This window comes from Phascolarctos cinereus, unplaced genomic scaffold, assembly GCF_003287225.1.
Source record: "Phascolarctos cinereus isolate Bilbo 61053 unplaced genomic scaffold, phaCin_HiC Scaffold_4;HRSCAF=312, whole genome shotgun sequence".
Lineage (NCBI taxonomy): Eukaryota > Metazoa > Chordata > Mammalia > Diprotodontia > Phascolarctidae > Phascolarctos > Phascolarctos cinereus.
This window is the reverse complement of record NW_027555847.1, coordinates 360,645,460-360,668,350: the sequence shown is the minus strand read 5'-3', so window position 1 is coordinate 360,668,350 and position 22,891 is coordinate 360,645,460. Positions and strand designations below refer to the sequence as shown.

The 22,891-nt window shown below is 42.0% G+C and overlaps 1 protein-coding gene across 5 annotated transcripts in view; it reads right to left on the bottom strand.

Annotated features, from left to right (window-relative positions):
• PDZD2 (PDZ domain containing 2) overlaps nucleotides 1-22,891 on the bottom strand; it is a 486,763-nt gene that overhangs the window by 264,705 nt on the left and 199,167 nt on the right. The window contains exon 1 of one of the 5 annotated variants that reach the window (XM_078153230.1): nucleotides 8,168-8,499. The exons of the other annotated variants lie outside the window; for them this stretch is intronic. The gene's annotated coding sequence lies outside the window, so the exon portion shown is untranslated. Of the gene's footprint in view, nucleotides 1-8,167; nucleotides 8,500-22,891 lie in introns of those variants that run through there. 5 annotated transcript variants of the gene reach the window in all.

The following is a 22,891-nucleotide window of genomic DNA, read 5'->3' as shown; positions in this document are numbered from 1 at the left end:
AAACATTCTCTCATTTTCTACATGAGAAATCTGCAGACCCAAAGGCAAGGGACCAGGATGAAGCAGCTGGTTAGTGAAACAGAACTCTCACAACTACCACGTCTACTGCTTTTCCCACCATCATTCTTGTTTCTTTACTATCAATCCTATCCCAGATTTTACTGGTGGGGACTTATCCAAAGGAGCATTCAGATCCTTTTTCTAATCCAAAACCAGTGTTCTTTCTACTCTTCCACATTGCAGAGGTCCTTCACAGGTTAATCTTTTGTCAGCTAAAGTTGGCAAGCTTCAGTGTCTTAGCTAGATACTAACCGTATTACAGATAGAAGGCACAAAGTTGGTTTGTCGGGGGTTTTTCTTTTAACCTTGTTAGGATTATATTCCACCTCCTGCCTTCAGCCAGACCCTTGGGCTGAAAGCTTCCAAACATTATGGTGCTGCCAGAAAGTGTTCCTGTTGCCCACACATATTTCCCTATGACATGGATATGGGCAGGTATGACAAACAGTATTTTACTGATGAAGAAACTGACATAAATAGGATAGACAACCTAGAAAGAGAACTGACTTCAGACCCCAATCCCCGTAGTTTTTTAGCTACCTTAATCCAGACAGGAATGATTTATCCTTGTTTTTACTCTTCACTTCTGTGCTAAAAATGTAAAAATAGATTTATTCCCCAAAAATTACAGGTAAGTCCATATTTTATCAATTGAATCAGAATTTTTCTTTTCCAGGGAGCTCAGGGTTTAAAGGGAACTAAAGACAAATTGTTTGGAAACTAGGTATCTTTTGACTTGTGATTCATTGCTCCCTGTTTAATATGTTTCATAAGCCTGGAGTTTCTGTGCAAAATGTTTGGCTTCGAGGTACAGCAGAATTCCTAAGGGAAGGATGTGAATACTCAAATCTATAATTAAAAGGTAGCAATCATGAAGTAAGCTGAAGGATGTCTGTCATCCCCTTCCCCCTTTCTGCAACTAAATCATAGGATTTTGAGCTGGACAGGACATTAAGGATCACCTAGTCTAATTCAGTTTCTGGATGTGGAAACTGAAAAGGATTGTGAAAGTTAAAATACTTTCTTAAGATCACAGAAATAGTAAATACCAGAACTAGGATTCAAACCCAGGACCTCTGACCCTCCAAATCCTTTTCATCAACACCCTTGTAATTATATGCATTGTTTATATCATTGATCAGATGGGCAAGTCACAATACTTCTGTGGGGTCTGTACAGTCCCCCAAAGAATCTGAAAAGGAAGCCTAGGGCTTGGGGGAAAAACAATATAGGATGCCCTGACTGCTACCAGAGCATCAATATAAAGAATCCTTTGAGGTAGCAGTTCCATTTAGCTTACAGCAGGGGAGCTAAAACGCAAGGAAATTCACATTCATCAAACCCAAGTACAATGTGCTCTATTTCATCCCTTAGCCTTTTGCCCACAGCCAGTCACTGAAAGATGGGCCAAAAATGGGAAAAAGGAAAAAAAATGTTTCTTGTATTTGGGTAGCACAGGCTGTGTTGGACAGGGAAGAGATTATTAAGAGATTCCTGTGGGTTCAGAAATGTGGGTTTCTTATCTTCACAGATGCTCATTCATCTTTGGCGAGTGAGGGCAGATTTTGACTCAACCCCAGCACTGCCTCAAGAGCTCCTGGAACAGAAAAGCACAAGGGAAGCCTCCAGCAGGACCCTCCCTAGGACCGTCTCCTGAAACACGTGGCTTAGCCATGTGCTGCCCCAACAGGCCCAAATACAGACGATAAATCACTGGGAAATTTTCATCTTTTTTTTTTTAATGAAAATAGTGAAGAAATATGTTTACAAAAGGATTTGTTTTGGGAGTGGTGGTTATTTTTTTTTAATGTTCTAGGATTGTGAGTGGCTAGAGAAACTGAGTGAGTCTAGCTAGGAAAAAGATATGCCTACTTAATGAACAGACAGCCTAGGCAAATACCTGTGGTTTCAAGGGAGCTAAGAAGACCCAAAGTCACTTCCAGGTCTCCATCTATAACTATTATCCTTCAGGGAAGAATGGAAACTACCTAACTTTTCTCTCCCCTCCCACCACGAATACTGAAATTCCACCTTGAAAGTTTCATACTTCTTGGCTACATTATTGATTAACTCCTAATTTAAAAGCTTCTCTCTGAGAAAGAGGAGCGTTAGTAATGCTATTAGTCAGTAACATCTTAGCATGAATTAAGTTATCAGCTTGCTTTAGAGCAGGGGGGTTCTTAATCTGAGGTCTGTGAACTCCCAACAAATTTTGCTTGATAACTTTTTCAATTTTATTGATTTCCTTTGAAATCCTGTGTATTTTGTGCGTTTAAAAGCATTATTCTGTGTAAGTTTCAGACTGCCAACAGGATCATAATCAGAATATGCTGTACCAATAATATGCCAGAACGTCCATGACACAAAAAAGGTTAGATTTGCTATTAAGAAAGCAGCATCCCTGTCCAGAATGAACTGGGAATAGTTCACTGTTGGTGGATAAGGCTGACTAGGAATAGTTCCAGAGCATGAAGGGAGTAAGAGAAACTGATCAGAGAAAATGGAGATTGATGGGCAGATGGCATAGGAAGGAGGGGAGAAGCACAACATACATTGCTCTTCAATACACATTTATTCCACATTTGTTGAACTGGACTGGATGAGCACAACAGTTGTTGAGGATGCAAAAAAAAGAGAAGAATATCTTCTGAAAAAGGAGGGAGGAAGATGCCAAATATAAACTTTACAGCTTTGCCCACCAGGCAGCCCTGCTTATGCAATTCAGTAATCATTTATGTAACACCTACTCTGTGCAAAGCATTATACCCCATGCTGGGGTAGATTTCAGGAGGTGTGTAAACTTGAATGAAAAAAAAAATTACATCTTTATTTTTACTAATCTTTGGTATTCTTTGCAATCCTATTTTATTTTATACAATTAAGAACATAATACTGAGAAAGGGTTCATAAGCTTCACCAGATTGTCAAGGGATCCACGACGCACAAAAAAATTAAGAACCCATGCCCTAGCAGCTGAGCAGACCTGGAAAGGTCTTCTGCAGACAGCTGCCTTAGCGCTGAGTTGTGAAGGAAGCCAGGGATACCAAGTGATGGAGATGAGAAGACATGTATCAGGGATCATGCAAAGGCCCAAGTGAGAATCAGGAAGGCAATACAGTCAAGATATATGAAATGAGCAGTCAGAAATCAGACAGACAGACAAGAGAAAGATGGGTATAGGCAAACTAAAAGTGATCAAAGGTCTAGTAGGCAAGCTGTTAGGGAGCTAAAAGAGCCAGGATGGGTTGGGAAGGGAAGAGCTGTAAGGCTTTTTTTTTCTTTTTTTTGGTGAGGCAATTGGGGTTAAGTGACTTGCCCAGAGTCACACAGCTAGTGAATATCAAGTGTCTGAGACTGGATTTGAGCTCAGGTTCTCCTGACTCCAAGGCTGGTGCTCTATCCACTGAACCACCTAGCTGCCCCTGGGAAGAGCTGGAAGGTACCAACATTGATGTACTGTTAGTGGACCTGTGGATGGGTACAGCTACTCAAGAAAGCACTTTGGAATTACACACCAAAAGTTACCAACAACACGAGCCTTTTGACTCAGCTAGACCACTTCTAGGGCTATATCCAAAAGAGAGCAATGAAAGAGAAAAAGGTTCTTTATGTATAAAAATATTTATAGCAACTCTTTTTGTGGAGCAAAAAACTGGAAGTTGTCCAGCCATTGAGGAATAACTGAATAGCTTATGGCATGTGAATGTGGAGTCCTGTTGCACTGTAAGAAATGAGGAAATAGAGGATTTCACAAAAGCATGGAAGACTTGTACAAACTGATGCAGAGTGAAGTAAGCAGAGGCAGAAGAACAATTTATGCTATAACATTATTATCAAAACAAACAATTTTAAGGACTTTGATAAACTGATAAACAATGGAAAGAGTAAAACCAGGAGAATAATTTGTACAATGACAACACTATAAAAATATACAACTTTGAAAGCTATAAGAACTATGATCAATACAATTACCATTCATAGTTCCAGATGACTGATGATGACACATGATGGATATTTAAGGTGAATGAGACATGTTGATGTGTGTGTGTATGTATACACACACATGTGTGTTCATCAACACGCACATGTTATTGTTGAGTCAGTTCAGTCATGTCCAACTCTCTGTGACCCCATTGGTGGTTTTCTAGACAAAAATACTGGAGTGGGTTTGCTATTTCCTTCCCTAGCTTTTTACAGATGAGGAAACTGGTAAACAATGGTTGAATAACTTGCCTGGGGTCATACAGCTAGTAAGTGTTTGAGGCCATATTTGAACTCAAATCCTCCCGATTCCAGGCCCAGAGCTCTATCCACTAAGCCACCTAGCTGGCACTATACACAAAGTATATGTATATATGCATGTGTATGTATATAGCCATTGAGGGAATATTTTCCTCCACTGTGCATGTTTATTGCAAGGCATTTTTTCCTAGTAGGGTAAGAGGTGGGAAAGAGAGAATATAGATTTCTGTTAATTTTTTACAATACTTTTTTTAAAATATTGAGGCAGTCTTGAGGGAAAATGCTATCCACAAAGAAGAAAGAACTATGGAGTTTGAATGCAGATTGAAGCATACTATTTGCTATTTTTTTCTTCTGTTGTGTTTTGTTTCCTCTTTCTGGTGGTTCCTCCTATTGGTTCTAATTCTTACAGCATCACTAATGTGAAAATATATTTAATAGGAATGTATATGCATAGCCTATATCAGATTGCATGCTGTCTTGGGGAGGGGGGGGGAGAAAAATTTTAAACTCAAAAGCTTATGGAAGTAATTGTTGATAATTCAAAATAAATTAATTTAAAAAATAAAATAAATATTGAGGCGGGGTGTTACAGATGTAAAATGTTGCAAGTACTTTCAGATAAGGTCTCTGTATTATTAACTTTAATTAACTGTTTTACTTTATTACAAGAGACCTCTCACAAAGAGGGAGCAATCTGTAAATATCTGTAATGTAAAAACAAAACACATCAATAAAGCTTAAAGGAAGAAAGGAGGAGGAAGAGAGGCGGAAGAGGAGAGAAGGGAAGAAGGGAGGAGCCACCATTAATAAGGAGATCTCGATAACTAACACAACCTTCTACCCCATCCAAGGGTTTATATATATTTTCTGTGGAGACAGAATTCAATCCTTTAGCACAACTTCAGCTTACAGGTAGCACCAAAGAGCCACAGAACCATAGAAATAAGTGATTGTCCCTGGCTTCAATGGGAAGTTAGAGCAGGGAAAGAAAAACACATTAGCCTCTTCTCATCAGAACTGTTAAGTATCAAAGGACAACTGGGGCGCTTTTTTTGCAGGGGAGGAGGAAGGTCTCTTCCCCACATCATATGAACATAGTTAGGGGGAAACCTATTTCCTTTCCATGGCAACTAAGCAGCCCAGGGCTGGGAAGCTAACAAAGAACCACCTAGTCATAGGCTAGTGTTCTCCAACCCATTACTGGAAGCCCATCTTCTCCTCAGGCCTGGCTGATATAACTGAGCCTTTGTCAGTGAAGCACCTGGCCTGGAGATATAGGATGACAGGGATGCCCAAAGTGAGAGACCTAGCAGGTGAGCACCAGGATCAGGGTGCCCCTCACAAACTGGATTTGTCCCAGCTGCCAGAATTCCCAATTATGTCTCTGCCTCTCACCTACAACCCTTAGAAAAGTGTAAAAATGGGGCAGCTAGGTGGTGCAGTGAATAGAGCACTGACCCTGGAGTCAGGAGAACTTGAGTTCAAATCTAGCTTCAGACACATAACACTCACGAGCTGTGTGACTCTGGGCAAGTCACTTAACCCCAATTGCCTCACAAGAAAAAAAAAGTGTAAAAAAGAGATATGAATGTACGTCAGATTTAACTTCCTACCCCACACGTAATCACTGAGCAGGGTAGGCCTGTGACACTGACACGTTAATCAGTTTGAGTTTGACTCCTGCAGAAATCTTTGAAGGTCTTATTAAAGGAATGTTTTAAGAGCATTTAGAAAGGTAAGAGTTGATCATTAAAACCAGAGTGGGTTTAGAAGAGGTCATGCCCGACCAATCTCATTTTTTAAAAGGTTACTAGATTAGTAGATCAGGGGAATAGTGAAGAGAGAATATACATGGATTTCAGCATTCGACAAAGTCTCTGATGCCACTCTTGCAGACAAGGTGGAGAGATGTGGTCTAGATGACAGTATAAGCAAGTGAATTTGGAAATGACTGAATGATTGTACCAAGCGGTCATTAACGTTTCAATGCCAGCTCAGAAGGACATCTCTTGTGAGGTGCCTTAAGGACCCGTCTTGGCCCCATACTACTCAATATTTATCGATGACTTTTGTTTGTTTTGTGTCTCATATATATCCACATAATATACTCATTATATATGCTATAATATACTCATTATATATGTTATAATATATACACCATATGTGTCTCTAGTATGTGTTATACTAGAGACACATATGGTGCATATATACTATATCCACACATTGTCTCCCCCGTTAGAATGCAAGCTCCTTGAGAGCAAGGACTGTTTCACTCTGTTTTTGTATCCCTAGCACTTAGCACAGTGCCTAGCACACAGTAGGTAAATACTCATTGAGTGATTTTTCCATCATAAATAAATTACAATGTAGCCTTGCACCTAGCAACAACCATAAAAAACAAGACAAGCTCACAGAACTCTGGGCATAAAGGAAATCAGGAAATATTCCTAAAATAATGATAATAAAATATTCCTAAAATAATTCCTAAGATAAAAATAATTCCTTAAATAAAATATTCCTAAAATAATATAAATTTTACAACCTGAATCCCCCAAATTTGTTTGTGGTATACTTTCACCTTTCTGGCTGAATTTCCATTTCCTCTGTGTGCTTTATATCTCATCTTCCCTTCACATTACACTCTTTTGAGAGCTATAGTTAGCCGTTTCTCAAAGCCTTTTCCAGGTCCACCTTCCCACCCTCAAACACTAAGAGAAAGGTTTGGGGGCAAACTTTGACTACATTTGACTATTGGTAAGCTCTCTTAGACTCATAGGAATGTCTTAACGATGTTCTAGTCTAACACTTTTAACATACAGATGAGGAAACTGAGGCCCAGGGCGTTTAAGTGACTTGACCAAGGACCCACAGTGGCAAAGTCCAGACTCAAACCAAACCCAGGGCTCCCCATGGCAGGTCCACTGCTCTCAATTTCATTATTACTTGTAAATTTAGAGACATGTCTAATAATTAATTGACTGTCTATATGCTACTCCTCTGATTTCACTATGAAGTTTGAACAATGTCATGACTGAATTTCTATCAACGTTCATCATCTACATGGTGGAATACTTTCAATATAGATCTCAACATGAAATTTCATTCTTCTCTTTCTTTCCATTTCATTTGTTAGGAAAGTTGAGTTATTTCCTAAGCAGTGTTGCTAGGAGGGGGAGGGGAGGATACATGGGCAATAGAATCTTGTATTCCCCTTTTAAGAGCATCACGTCTTTCATATCTTAGATTTGTCAATGCTACAAGCAAACACTTAGTGATTCCGTGGTGAGGATACCGACTAAATGAACTGTTTAGTGGTGTGGGACAGAGATCTGTCCAAGAAGGAAATGGTAACCTCGAGTGGAATCATAAAGTTCCTACCCAAGACCTAATCCAGCTTTGTGCTATTTCAGATATCTCAATCTATCCCCGCTGCAGGCAGGCAGGTAACCGAGAAAGGGAGGCCCCAGCTGCTGAAAGCACGTGAGGGAGGGCCGGCACCGGGCTTACCTGGGCCACCCCATGGTCCACCTTGCCATTATTACCTTCCTCAACTTAGACCCACACACAGTTCTGAATCCATTTCATTGCAATAAGAAACCAACGCAAACCATCCGCAGAGACACATTCCCTAAGTCAAAAGTCAGAATTAAAAAAACAAGAATAAACTTTATCCACTTCAGTCTAAGGAAAGCAGTTGTTCTGAATTTCCCTGATGCTGCAGAGACAGCGGCGGAATTCCACCCCCCCCCCTTTTACGGATTTAGTCACAGTCACTGTAAACCAATCTCCCAGAGGCTTCCCCAACATCAAGGACCCTGCTTTTAACTGGGAGGGCTTGGCATATTCCTAAATAGATTCCTACCTCCTGCTTTGAAGTCGCTTTCCAGTTTTCCCCGGTAAGCTGCGAGATCCTCCACCTTCCTGGGAATTTCTACCGGCAGCAGCTGGCCTCGCTGGTAATCCGCCGCAGGGCGGTTTAGCGATCCTGGGCGTCTGTTAATTAGTTTAATCACCTGCTGGCATCCTGGCTGCACTGGGGGAGAGGCAGTCCTGGTCCCTGAGGCCTGGGCTGGCTGGCTGGCTCTCTCTCCTACTGCCCTGGTGACAGTCCCCTGGAGCCCGGTCGCCTCCCGACAGCCCTATTGAAGCTTGGCTTTTGGCTACAGGGAGTTCCCAGATCTCTGAGCCCGGGGAGAATCCCCCACCTCCTCCTCCTCCCCCGGCCCTCCCCTGCCTCCTCACAGCCCCCAGTTGAGGTTATGCAAAGACTACGGTGTAATCCTAATGCGCCTCTCACACCCGCCCAGCTCCCCTGTCAAAACTCTACAACGCTCCAGATGCCCCGCGCCCCAGGAAGCAGAGGGGAGAATCTCAGGGAGTTTTAGGTTTCGGATTCAGACACCTTTGTTTACATCAGCTGGTGGAGGCCGGAGATGGGGGGGGAGCTGGAGACTGAAGGAGACCCCCCCCGGTCCGTAGGCAGGGGTATCCCTCACGTGGTCCAACCAACCCCCACAAGCCCCACCTCCCTCCTTCGATTTGTTTCAGAATCACTCAGTTGCACAATTATCCTAGGCACGGTTTTTATCAAAAGAAACAACAATTGCACGCGGGGCAGAAAGCCCGGAAGTTTTCCAGAAATCTCAGCCCGATTTTACTACTGGGATAACCAAGCATACCACAAGTGAGTTACAGTCTGCTGTGACTGCACAGCTTAAGTATTTCCTTTCTACCTTCTCTTGCAACATCCCCTTCCCTCCCCTTCTTCAGCTAAGTTCAATCAACAAGTTCTTCCCGGGAGAGCAGAACGGGCTTCTGCCATGCAGCCATCTCTCCAGCTGTGGAATGAGGAGGAAACTGGACCCAGGCGGCTCAATTGTTTAGACCACACCCATTGAGGGCTTCCTGTCTTAAATTAATGGCAATACAAACAAGACAGGAAGAGAGTATTTGTTTTTTCATAAAGGGGGAGGGAAGGAATCGCACGTTTTATTTCATAAAATTATTTACCCACACCACCTCAAACTCTAATTTTCGGTTTTTTTCCTTTACTTCCAACTTTTTTTTTTTTGCTGAAGAGCAAAAACATTGCTCCCATGAACTCAAATAGTTGCAGATACTGTGCTCAAAACACATTTTCACCTAATTTTTTGAAACAGATTCAAGCTGGGGTCCTCAAGGGGCTGTGACTGTGTCAGACTGCCCTGCCACAGAAAAGCCTAGCTTCAGGTAACCACAAAAACATGCAGGTCAGTGCTTAGAAGGACCTTAAAGACCTCCTGGGGTTTCACACACACACTTCTGCAGGTTCCCTCTGGGGTACTACCCAAGGCCTAACCCACTTCCCAAGCATGTAGGCATGTAGAGTCTGAAGCTGGAAGGGATTTGAAAGATTATGTAGTCCAGCCTCCTCGTTTTACTTTTTAGGAAACTGAGGCCCAGAGAGATAGTAGTGACTTGCCCAAGGTCACTGAGGTGGTAAATGAAAGAGTTAAGATTTCAATCCCGGTCCTGTGGCTCCAGATGCAGTACTGACTGCTCAACCATGGCCAATTAACCTAAAGATGGGCCTCTTCTTTCTTCACTGGCATCCTGAAGCCTAGAAGAGCAAATTAGCTTTACAGCAAGGGCAGACTTGGAAGGATTCAAGACATTTATGCAGATGAGAAGCAAAAGAAAAAGGCTTCATTTTCCAGTGCCATTGCCAGCCAGGAGAAATAGGGTAACTGCAGAAGGGGAGGAGCCTCCCTCTCTGAGCAAGGGTAGAAGGGCCTGCCCCTTTGGAGAGCTGTCCCACAAACTCCAGGGTGAGTAGTCCTCACCATCATCTGCCCTGGAGTTAACTTGATTGCTGTACTCAGGGTAGTCTAGTGGGCCTGGCACATAACAGGCATTATATAAAATGCTTATACCTTCATCCCTCTCCTCCCTCCCCACAACCCCCAGCCCTATCTTGCAGGCCCTGGGTATGGAAGAGTGGCAAGCACTCTTCTGGTGATAGTTGTGAAGAGAAACCAAAAATGAAATAAAACAAACAAAGCAAAAAAACCTTCAAAGGGAAGACCTTGACCCACCACTGGCCTTTTACTTATATGCCATAAGCCAAGCTGAGCAGAGATCTTAATGATAAAATTTTACATTACCATAATGCTTGAAAGTTCACAAAGCATTTTGCATAATTCTCTCACTTGATCTTACCAACAATTCTGTAAGGTGGGTGCTATCACTACCCATTTTGTGAATGGGGAAACTGAGCCTCAGAGAGGTGACCTGACTTGCTTGTTACATCTCAGGCAAGATTCCAACTCTGAGTCCAGCACTCTTATCTACTACGCAGCCTCTCTGGCCCAAATATAGAGCAAGAAAACAATTATTTTACCGACATGCCTACAGGTCCTAGTTCAAAGCAGGCTTCCTAGCGGAATGGCAAGTCACATCCAACCCCTGCCATGAAGAGATAGACCTTAAAACAGTCAAAGTCTTTGTGCAGTAGCTAATTCCTGAAGAGAGACCCAGAAATCAAATGTTTGTAAACTGAATGCTTTTTCTGCTAGCTTCCATTCTGACCTCATTTCTGTTTTCTCTTCCCTGTTGTCTGTGCCTCCTAAAACTTTGACTGATAAGTCCCTCCCCTCTCTCTCTGTAGTCTTTGTTCTTATGGTCTTAACATTTTGAAATGACTCTTTACAACCTATGAGCATCTGTGGCTCTGTCCCAATCCCAGGTCCTCAGGTCAGATCTTTTGACATTGGATTCTCTTTTTGAAAGCATGGGGACACCAATTAATCAATTACCAAACATTTAATAACACCTATACAATAATATTCCATTATATTCATAAATCACAATACTTTTCCTTCTTTGTGTAATGAAATATTTTTATTTGTTAATGATTAAGTCTACAATAGAAAAGAAAAAAAATTAAGCACCCATCACGTGACAGCCACTGTGCTAAGTGGTAGGGTTTAGAAATGAAACAGTCCTGCCTGCAAGGGGTTTGCATTCTATCTGGGGACATAATAATGGACATACGGACATATATAAACATATACAACATGTAATTTGGAGAAGAGGCATCACAGGCATCTGGGAAGTATCAGGGAAGGATTCATACAGGAAGTGGTACACCAGTGAACTGGTCCAACCATTCTGGAGAACAATTTGGAACTAAGCGTAACAAGCTATAAAAACTGTGCATACTCTTTAAGCCAGCAATACCACTCCGAGGTCTGTAGCCCAAAGAGAGGGAAGAAAAGGAAAAGGACCAATATATGCCAAATGTTTATAGCAGCTCTTTTTGTAGTGGCAAAGAATTGGAAATCAAAGGGATGCTCATCAATAGAGGAACAGATGAATGTCCCACATAACTGTGATGGAGTATAATTGTGCAATAAGAAATGACAAGGGGGGTAATTTCAGAAAAACATGGCAAGACCTATATGAACTGATGCAAAGTGAAGTGAGAAGGACTGGGAGATCATGGTGCACAGTACCAGCAATGTTGTAATGATGACCAGCTGTGAAAGACTTGGTTACTCTGATTAATACAATACTCCAAGACAATTCTAAAGACTCATGATGAAAAAATGCTACCCACCTCAGAAGGAGAACTGAGGGACTCTGAGTGCAAAGTGAAATATAATTTTCTCACTTTCTTCATTTTTCTTGCTTTTTTAAAAAAAATATGGCTAATATGGAAATGTGTTTTGCATGATATCATATATATAGTTGATATCATATTGCCTGACTTCTCAGTAGGTGGGGGAAAGGGTGGGAGGGAGAGACAGAATTTGAAACTTAAAATTTTTAAAGTGTTAAAAATAAATAGATACTACAGTTGTTGGGTTTTTTTTAAAAAAGGGAAAGAAAGTAGTACATCTATTGCCCAGCTTTCAATTTCAACAAGACATTTGAATCCATATGACATTCTCATCAGCAAGCTAGAAAGATATGGTCTAGATAATATTTCCATCAGAAGGGGCTCAAGTCACAGCAGACTGCAGAAGTAATTAGTAGTTCAGTCAAAGGAGGGAAATGGATATTCTTAAAAATGATGCCAAGCAGGGGTTAATCCTGAGTCTAAGTATATTTAACATATTGTATCAATAACTTGGATAACGCAATTGAAAGTATTGTTATTCTCATTGAAAATCTGTAAACACCATCAATAAGGGTGAGTTGTTACAAGAAAAGAATGGAATCAAAAAGTTTTCAACCAACCAAAGAAATGGTTTCACAGCAACAGGATGAAGTTCAATGAGAGGGACTGCAGCTGCAGTTGCATACTTTGGAATGACAAGTAAACTACACAGACACAAGACAGATCTAGTGAGACTTACAACAGAAAAAGACCTGGGGATCGTAGTAGACCATGAATTAACTACAGGTCAGCAAGCTATGCTGATAGGAAAAAGCCAACATGATGCTGGGGTGAATTAGCATTAGAGGGAAGATGACAGGAAAAGGAAGTCATCCCCCCATTGTATGGAACTTGGCAGTAATCAGACCCTTATTAAAATGTTATGTCCAGTTTAAGGCCCTATATCTTACGAGGGATGTAGAGAGACTGGAAAGTGTCCAAGGAAGAACCAAAATGATTAAAGAGAAGGAAAATAGAACCTACAAGAAAAGGTTAAAGGATTGGAGGTTGTTTAGTCTAGAGAAAAAGTGGTTTCAAGTAACTTAACAGGCTTCAAGTGCTTGAAAGTTTATTATAAGGAGGACACTGAGCAGATGTCTTTATCTCCATAGAGTATAGAATGGGAAATAGACTAAAAAAAATGCAACAGGAGAGATTTCAATCAGATATAAAGAAGAACTTCCTTATAAGGCGATGTTGGAGAGTTGCTTAAGATCCAAAGTCTTAGTAATAACCCTGTGGATTCTCTGCCTTAGGATTCCACCATCTCCATAGGTATTGGCTGTTTTTTGTTAGCAGGTTGTTTAGAACTGCCTCCAGCTCCTAGAATTCTCTTCTATCATTCAGTCCAAATGAGATAAGATATGTAAAGTGTTTTACAAGTCTTAAAGCTCTATATAAATGATAGTTACTGTTATTCTGCTCAATGATTCCCATGAATCACAACCCCTACACTGACCTTTCAAAAGTTTGATTGACCATTGCATGTGTTTGTTACAAACACGTGCTTACTGTAGATTTCATTAGATCCCTCGTGACAGCGATTGTGCTAGACACGGATACAAAGACAAAAACAAAATAATGGCTGTCCTCAAGGAGCTTACATTCTATCAGGGAAAAGAGTATATAAGTATATGCAAAACATATGCCAAGTAAGTACAAAGAAATTTCAGCATTAGATGAAATTAAAGCGTATAACATATCTTAAAGTATCATAGGATCATAGATTTTGAGTCATAAGGGAGTAAAGGTCATCTAGTCCAGCTTCTTAAACTGTGGGTTGCCACCTATGAGGTCAGGACCTACAGTTTAAGAAGTGCTGAAGGGGTTGAGAGAGGAAAAAGTTTAAGAAGCCCAGAGTTTAGTCTGAGCCCCTCCTTTGACAAATAAGGAGGCCAGAAGAGGTTAAAGGACCTGTCCAGGGTAACACAGGCGCTAAGTGACAGCAGCAGGATTTAAACCCGAGTCTTTGGCCTCCAAAGGCCATTAGTGCTCTTCCCACTGTACCACACGGTGGTTGAGCTCTCTGAGAGAAAGAAAGAATTATAAAAAGCAAAGCATTCAGAGGTGAGTGTGTCACAAACCCTAGGAGGGATGCCCTCCAACATACCTCCCCCAGGATGGCTGGGGAGGGAATCCATCTTCCATCTCACACCTTTGTACCTTGTATAGGCAATCTCACATGCCTGGAATATGGTCTCCCCTGTCCCCTAGAACTCCTTCCCCACCCCTCAAGCCTTAGTTTCCCTCAAAGATCATCATCCCCAGAATCAGTGTTTTTGCCCTCCTCCAAGATGGCTTTTTTGGAAATAGTTGTGGTTTTTTAAAATAGGGTTTTATTCTGTGTAAAGACAAATTTTAAGACAATTTTAATTCATTTTTTTAAAATTTTGAGTTTTTTGGAAATAGTTGCAAATGTTATATATCCCCCAGTAGAGGAGATAGCACCCCTTCTCCAAGATGGCTTTTCATTTTGTCTTTGTATCCCTAGCACTTGGCATAATACCTTGCATACAGTAGGTGACTCATAAATACTTGTTTAATTGAGTTTAATTTCAGTATACCAAGGTATAGTGGAGCATTGGCATAGGTTTAGGCAGGAATTTATTACATAAAACAAAAGTTGGACAATCAGGCTGAATGTTTATACTGTCTTTTTTCTTTTTTTAAGTTTGTGAGCAAATCTATGGGCACAATGGGACAAAAACCATGGTTAACTAAGACAAGAGCTGAGCTTATGGAAAGTTCACTAGTGGATGAGGCTCTAAGAAATTAAGCCTTTTCTCCAGCCACTCATCCACATGGATTGCCCAGAGTCTCCTTGCTCCCTCCTTCAGGCAAATGATTTCCAATCATTCATTTTAGTACTAAAATCTATGGTCTTAATCCCATCTGTCTCTTTTTGGTTCCAGTCAATGATAAAGGCATAGGAACTGGGTACATATATTCCCAATGTCAACCAGTTTTCGATCATTGACAGGATTCTTGTGTTCATATATATATATATATACACATACACATACACACGCACACACACACCAGTAACAGGATGCTCAAAAATAAGTAAAACAGACATCAAATGGGTTGCAACAAAATAATGAACTGTACGCAAAGAGGAAAATCTTTTGGACCAAACAGCTGAAGAATAGATATCTTCTCACTAGAGCCATTTACTGAATCTATAAACAGAGAGAGGTATAATTATACAAGTGTTTGCTAACAGATCCAAACCTTATGTAGTTATAAAAGGCTGTGCAGGAGGGATGGGGAGGAGGAGGGGTGGGAAGAGAGGGAAGAGCGCGGAAATTCCCAGGAGAAGATGACACAGCCACACCCAAAGCCAACAGAGCTATATAAATATGAAAGACAGCAGCAGCACCTAGCTAAGCACAAGGAGAAGCCTCAGAACTTAGACACAGACCACAGATATTACCTTGAATAGTCCCCAGACTAAAAAATGAAAACTTCTTAACAGTATGGGCAGAATGTTGACCACTGGCATTTGAGCCTGAATCAAACAACATATCCTCTTAGAAACCTCTCCTCCTCTGAGGTTCACTCTATCCAAACTTACCCATTTCATATCCTGGTGGCCATTATATAGCAGCTCTAATGGTATTCACTCTCCTTTCTCAGTGAGTTCAATGCCTGATTCAGAGTATCTCTTTCTCTATGTGTGTGTGTCTCTCTGTCTCTGTCTCTGTCTCTCTCTCCCCACTTTATACTGTGGGACTTCAACATACATATTGATGTTCCCTCCAGTATCCTCCAGGCAGCTATATGGTGCAGTAGATAGAGTTCCAGGCCTGGAGTCAGAAAGACTCATTTCCCTAAATGCAAATCTGGCTTCAGACACTTACTAGCTGGGTGACCCTGGACAAGTCATTTAATCCTGTTTGCCTCAGTTTTCTCATCTGTAAAATGAGCTGGAGAAGGAAATGGCAAACCACTCCAGTATCTTTGCCAAATGCAGTCATGAAGAGTCGGATGTGACTAAAGCAACTAAACAAAAACAGCAAATACCCTAACTTCCCACTTCCTCAATCTACTCAACTCCAACACCTACTTTTCCCTTCCACCTCAGCCATACCCAGCAATGGTCAGACCCTTGCTATACAGAACTGTTCCACTTCCATGTTCAAGAATGCCAAAATTCTGTTCTCTTAAAATGATCTTTTATCATTCCAACTCTCCTTATGCTTAAACCCATTCTTTTTCCTCACCATGACCCCCAATCCCTCTGTCCCTTCAGTACTAGCCAAGGACATTACCCTTGCTTTGGTTATACTCTCTTCCTTTCCAATCTCAGCCCCTTTGTGAACTACTCTACATTACCCTCTGCTCTTGAATCTCTTGTTACTTTACCTTACTACCTATCATGGCTTTCCCTAACCCTGGATTACTCTCTACTCTCCACCTCCCTCATTGCTGCTCACATGCTATTGAACAGAGCTAGAGGAAACTGAACAATTGTACTGGCTTGGTCCACTACAAATTTATGTCATCAAATCACAATCCGACTGTCACTACAATGAGGCACTCCTTCTACTCCTCCCTAATCAGTTCTCTATCCTCGATACAGCAGCTGTTCCAAACCTGCTTTTCTTTTCTCAGACTTCTCATAGAATCCCTTACTCCTCCCTCAACCTCCTACCTTCCCAATGGAGGATCTTGCCCCATACTTTACTGAAAAAATTGTGGCCATTCTCCAGAGCACCTTCTCCTCATCTCACATCCATCTGCTATGATCTTCTTTCACTCTAATCTCGGATGAGAGAGTGACTTTTCACCTAGCCAAGACCAACCCATCTTCATGAATCCTTGATATTACTACCTCCTGTCTTTTCTGGCTTGCCCTCCCCCCACCACCAACATCACCTCCCTCCCTCTATTTCTCTCTTCCTCTCCCTCTCTCCTCTTTCTGTCTCTTTTTCTTTTTCTCTCATCTTCAGTCTCTCTCCATCTATTGGTTTTTTTTCCCTGATGCCTACAAACATACCCAAATCTCTCCCTTAAAAGACCTTCACTAGACTCTCCTCTCACTGCTATTATCCTAAACCTCTTCTTTATCAGCTAAGCTTAGAAAAAAGCCACCTACACTCAGTGCCTATATCATTCTCTTGCAACCTGGCTTCCAATTTCATCATTCAACTGAAACTGCTCTCTAAGGTTACCAGTGATGTCATAGTTGCCAAATGGCCTTTTCTCAAGCCTCCTGCTTCTTGACCTCTCTGCAGCACTTGGCACAATCATTGATCACCTTCACCTCCTGGGTAGTCTCTCCTTTCTGGGCTTGGTGACATTCCTCTCTTGGTTTTCTTACCTGCCTAACTACTCCTCCACAGTCTCCTTTGCTAGATTTTTATCTATGTCATAATTGTGATTATCCCCTGGGCCCTCTTCTTTCTCCCTCCACTTGCACTTGGTGATTTCATTAGCTCCCTTGAGGTTCAATTATCACCTCTATGCTGATGATTCCTGGATTTATATATATCTAGCCCTAGTCTCTTGAGCTCCAGGCCTGGATCACCAATTGCTTATTACACATTTTGAGCTGGATATCAAACTCAATATGTCTAAAATAGAACTCATTATCTTTCTCCCTGATGCCGTCCCTTTTTTTCTTTTGGAGGCAATCAGGGTTAAGTGACTTACCCAGGGTCACACAGATAGTAAGTTCCAGAGGCCAGATTTAAAACTCAGGTCCTCCTGACTGGTGCTGTATCTTCTGTGCCACTTAGCTGCCTCAGTCACATCCCTTTTCTGAACTTCCCCATTATTATCAATTAAACCCATATCCTTCCAGGAATCCATGCCCTCAGCCAGAGTGGAAACCTTGACTACTCAATCTTACTCACCACACATTTTTGCAATTGCCAAATCTTGTTTCTGTTTCCACACCTCTTACACATCCCCTTCTCTCCTCTAATTCCCCTCACATAGCCATGGCCTTACTTGAGGCTACCATAATCTCTTGCCCAGATGACTGCAATAGCTTCGTAATTTGTCTCCTGTCCTCAAGTTTCTCCACTCAACGTACCCTCCAGGTGCTGATTTGACTTTCCTAGAGCTTTCACAGGTTTGACCAAGTCATCCCTTACTCAATAAACTCCAATGGTTCCTTATTACTTCCAGGATCAAATACATATGCCTTCAGGATTAGAAGTGCTGAAATTCCAGGAGATGGTATGAGGCTGGAGTGGTACTCATTAGAATTGAGGAGTTGTGTGGTCGGTTATTAAATGAGGCAGCCACATGAATGCTGAGGGTGAGGGCAAGCCAGAAAGTAATCAGTGAAGTCACTGAGAAAGTTAGGAGAGTGGTCTGGAGGTAAGTGACAGTGATAAGGATGGAAAGAGAGGAATGCAAATGGATTGGATAGACTTAAAAAATTATACATCCCTGAGGGATGATGGCAGAAAAATGGTTTAGGAATGCCCAGGACTATAAATGATCACATCCATGAGGAGTGGTGGCTGGACTGAGGATGGTTTGACTAGCCTTGAGGCTGAAACATTTAAAGAGGTTTAAAATATATTTGCTCTTTGTGGAGGTTGGGGACCAAGGCTGAGAAAAACTGCATGAAATGCCAGACTTTGGGACATGTTGGTTTGTGGAACTTTTTTCAATCACTCTTTTTTTTTAATCTCAAGGAACAGCTCTCTGGGAGAAATTCAATATGAAATGTAGATTAAATAAATTTTAAAACAATATACTTGTTCAAGTAAAAGTATTTTGAAGTCACTAAATCTCATACTGAGCAGCTAAATATCAGGAAAAAGAGTATTGTGGTAAATTACAGAAAGACTCAGAAATAAAATACTGACAATGCCTTTCTCTTTGGTAATAATTGCTTACTTTTATTTAGAGGCAGCTAAGTGGCTCAATGGATAGAGTGCTAGACTTGGAGTCAGGAAAACCCGAATTTGAATCCGGCCTCACACACTTACTAGTTTTGTGACCCTGGGCAAGTCACTTAACTTCTGTTTTCCTTAATCCACTGGAGAATGAAATGGCAAACAACTTCAGTATCTTTGCCAAGAAAACTCCCTGGAAAGTACTGGCAATCTATGGTCCACAGGGTCATGAAGAGATGGATGTCACTGAATGAACAAGAAGTGCCCTGAGTTTACAAAGCACTTTCCTTACAACAACCCTATGAGGAATATGGCTTAAATATTATTAGTCCCATTTTACAGATGAGAGGACAGAGGTTTTCAAAGCTTAAGTGACTTGCCCATAACTGCACATGTAGTAGGTATCTGAGATGGGATTCTGATCTAGGTCTCCTAGCTCCAAGCCCTACACACCCACAGGCTGCCTCTCAGCAAACCTGGGAATAACCTGCTATCAACCAACAAGTAAGTGTATGTTGAGTGGGCACACTGCTGCTAGGATATAGAAGAAACACGGGACCCAAGCACCAGCCCTGGTGTCAGGAGGACCTGAGTTCAAATCTGGCCTCAGATCAAACACTTGACACTTCCTAGCTGTGTGACCCTGGGCAAGTCACTTAACCCCAATTGTCTAAAAAAAAAGAAAGAAAAAGAAATGTGAGACCCATGTGATTATGATAATGAACATGCCAGAAGACATTTATTAAATGATCTTTGCAATTTTGGAAGTGATGCATCCCACTCAGAAGAATACAGCGCTGTCCCCTACCTGCCCTCTACCCATCATTTAACTCACCTGGGTTTTACCTGATGAGAATCAACTCCATTGAGAGCTGACAGAGCGAGGAATGTTCTACAAGAAACTTATCTTTGGAAGCAAAAAGTATTTCAGACCATTTATTTCACTATTTATCAGGTCCAACAATGTCAGTTGCAAAAGCTGCAAACCCCAAGGACAAGTCCATGCATTCCTGAATATGGCATAAATCACATTAACACAAGCCAGAAGACCCAAAGGGGAAAAAAAAGGCAATCCCTTCCATCTTTCATTAATTAGAATAGCCTGACTATAACATCTGCTTCCATTTCCACCTTCTTGTTGTCAAAATATGAGTTGGATTAGAAAGCTCACAACTGAACTGGTCATCTCTGTGGGCGTGCAAAGAAGGAAGAATCCAAATATAGAGAAAGATCGCCCTTCATTAGGCTAATTAGAGGCACTCACCTGGTGGGACTCAGCCAAAAATGGGTGGAAGTTGAGAAGAAGGTGATCTAAGCCCACTTTAGAATTAGATGCAGAAATGACTCCTCTGTCTTGGACTCTTAGCCACCAGACTGTTTATGCTTCTATACAGAGGCAGTACTTCAACCAAAATTGCCACACAGGTGAACACTACTGGCTACTTTGCTCCACCATTCTGATTCTCCATTTCCCTCTAGCTCTAACACAAAAGTTTGATGTGGGTTTTAAGACCATCTAAGCAATTCTACTTTGCCATTTTCTCTCATTTTACTCTACTTCATATTCTTCACTGGGTCTATGGATAGACCTTGTTACAGGTCATTGTTTCTAAAGTTCTTCCTCTCACTTCTGAGGTTAGCCTCAGACATGTGGAAGGATAGTCCCATATGATAACTCACATCCTTGCCATTATTTGTCTCGATACAAAACAATTTCACCTCCTTCCCAGCAAATCGTCAAAGGTGACAAAAGAAGGAAAGAATGCTGGAGAGGCTGTGGAAAGACAGGCACAATAATAAACTCTTGCTAGTGCTTTGAATTGGTTCAGCCATCTTAGAGAGTAATTGTGTCGAAAAGGTAATGACCCCCAAGGTGACCAGAAAGCCAATACAGCCAGAGGCTGGGAAGCATTGCTTGAGCCTGGCATCACCCTGGCATCACCCTACCCTCTGCCTCCTCCCCATCCCACCCCCACACACAAGCAATCAAGTTATGGCTTTGTTGCTTTTTAGGGAAAAATCTAAGACTAACTCAAATTAGGGGAAAGAGGGTGGATCTGATTGTTGTTGTGCTTCTTTTATTTTGAAAGAGGACCAATGACTTCATGGGGGTGATGTCCTGACTTGCATGTGAATTGGATTTAAGTGAGGCAGATTTACACAGTCATCAGCCTCACTCACACTGTCTTCTAGAGTCATCCAAGTTCAGTGGCAAGATGAAAGTCAGAACAATTGGCTATGGCCCAGATTGCAGTGGAGGACCTTGGCATCTTTGATGTCTGACCAAGCTGTAAGGGAGCCACAGTGCCTGCAACAGCCACCTTCGTGGTTGGTGGAACAAATTGTTCTCCTGCGCCCATTCCACTGGGGGAAGTCTTCACATGCTTGAGGTAGGCACCCCCCTAACTCATCGAAGGGTTGGAGGCCTGCTGGTTACCCTCATCCTGGTTTAGCCATTCCACCGAGAAAGTTTTATCAGGGTGTGGCCACTGCCTATGCTACAGTTTCTTGGAGCCACAGGTGAGAGTTGGGGGACAGGTGAACATCAAGAGTGAATGAACAGGGGCAGGTAGGTGGCACAGTGGAGAGAGCACCGGCCCTGGAGTCAGGAGGACCCGAGTTCAAATCCAGCCTCAGATACTTGACACTTACTAGCTGTGTGACCCTGGGCAAGTCACTTAACCCCAACTGCTTTCCAAAACAAAACAAAACAGACAAACAAAAAAGTGAATGAACATCCCTGAAAAGATCTCTGTAAGACCTCATGCTAAAGGGGCTACTCCTTCCTGAACACCCCGTATATTGGTCCTATGTGGTAGGGGTGGAGGAGGTGTGAGTGTCAGGGAATGAAATGAGGAGATAGTGATGCTTTTTAAAAAGGAAGAAAACAAACAAAAGAACACTGATAAATCACTCAAAAATTAACAGAAAAGAAAAGAAGTTCAGAATGTGACACAGACAAGTAGAGTAATATGGGAACTACTGGTGTTAAATCTGAAATCTAGAAAAACCCTAAGATGTATGTAGTAGAGAGTAGAGCTTTATATGCAGTTTTTCAGGGATGTGTGTGTGTGTATGTGTGTGTGAAAAGTATGATCATGTGTGCTGTAGTCTATCACATTCATAATAATAAAAAGGAATTTCTTTAAACATCTATTCAGCTTATACTCCAACTAAAGAACTGATGGCACATGTTGTTTGTCCTTCGTTCTTGAAGAAGGGGACGCCATGACTTGTAAATGAATTGCATTTGAGTGAGGGAGGGCTGTGCAAGGTCACCAGCCTCACTTTCTCCTCTGCAGCCTTCTGAGTCCAGTGGCCAGATATAGATCACGATGACTGGAGGTGGCCCCTGGCACACATGACAAAGACGGTGAGAGCCAGAGAACTGTATTTTCCTTGCCATGTGAGTCAGTTACCACTTTTGCCCCACCACCATGAGAACCACTCTTGGCCATTAGAGTTAGAGGCTTGCATGTGCTCCCCATCTGCCTCTCTCTCTCTTCTTTCTTTAATACTGAGTCTCCCTGTCCCATCCAGGTTGGAAGCAGAATGGCTGCTCCTGGCCTGATCCCATTGCTGATCGTGGAAGTTTTGACCTGCTTCATTTCCAGTTTGGGCTAGCTTACCCCATCTCAGGCAGTCTACCGGTCACCCACTCCCCAGGGCTCAGCATACTGCTGATAGACTTGATATGACCATGCAGTGAGCTTAGCATAGGTCACCATGCCCGGCTCCCCTTCCCACTCTTACTGCTCAGTCTCCCCACCCCTACTCAGCATCACCCACCCCCAGCTAGACCGTCAGTGCCTGGCTGCTGAGCAGCATTTCCCTTTCCCCCTTCCAAATGGAGCAAGGCTGATTCTTTAACAAGCCCAGTAAATAGGTGGCCAGCCTCTGCAGCTCCATCAGTCTACCCAGGGAGCATCTTTTCAAGGCCCTTTTTGGCAATGATATAGAAGGGAAGTGCTGGGGAGAATCTTGTGGACCTCTGTATCCCAGAATGCAAATGTCGCTTCTTATACACAAATTTTAAAATTTACAGAAAGTCTGTAGCCTACAATTGCCTCCTTTCAAGTAGATCCAGCTC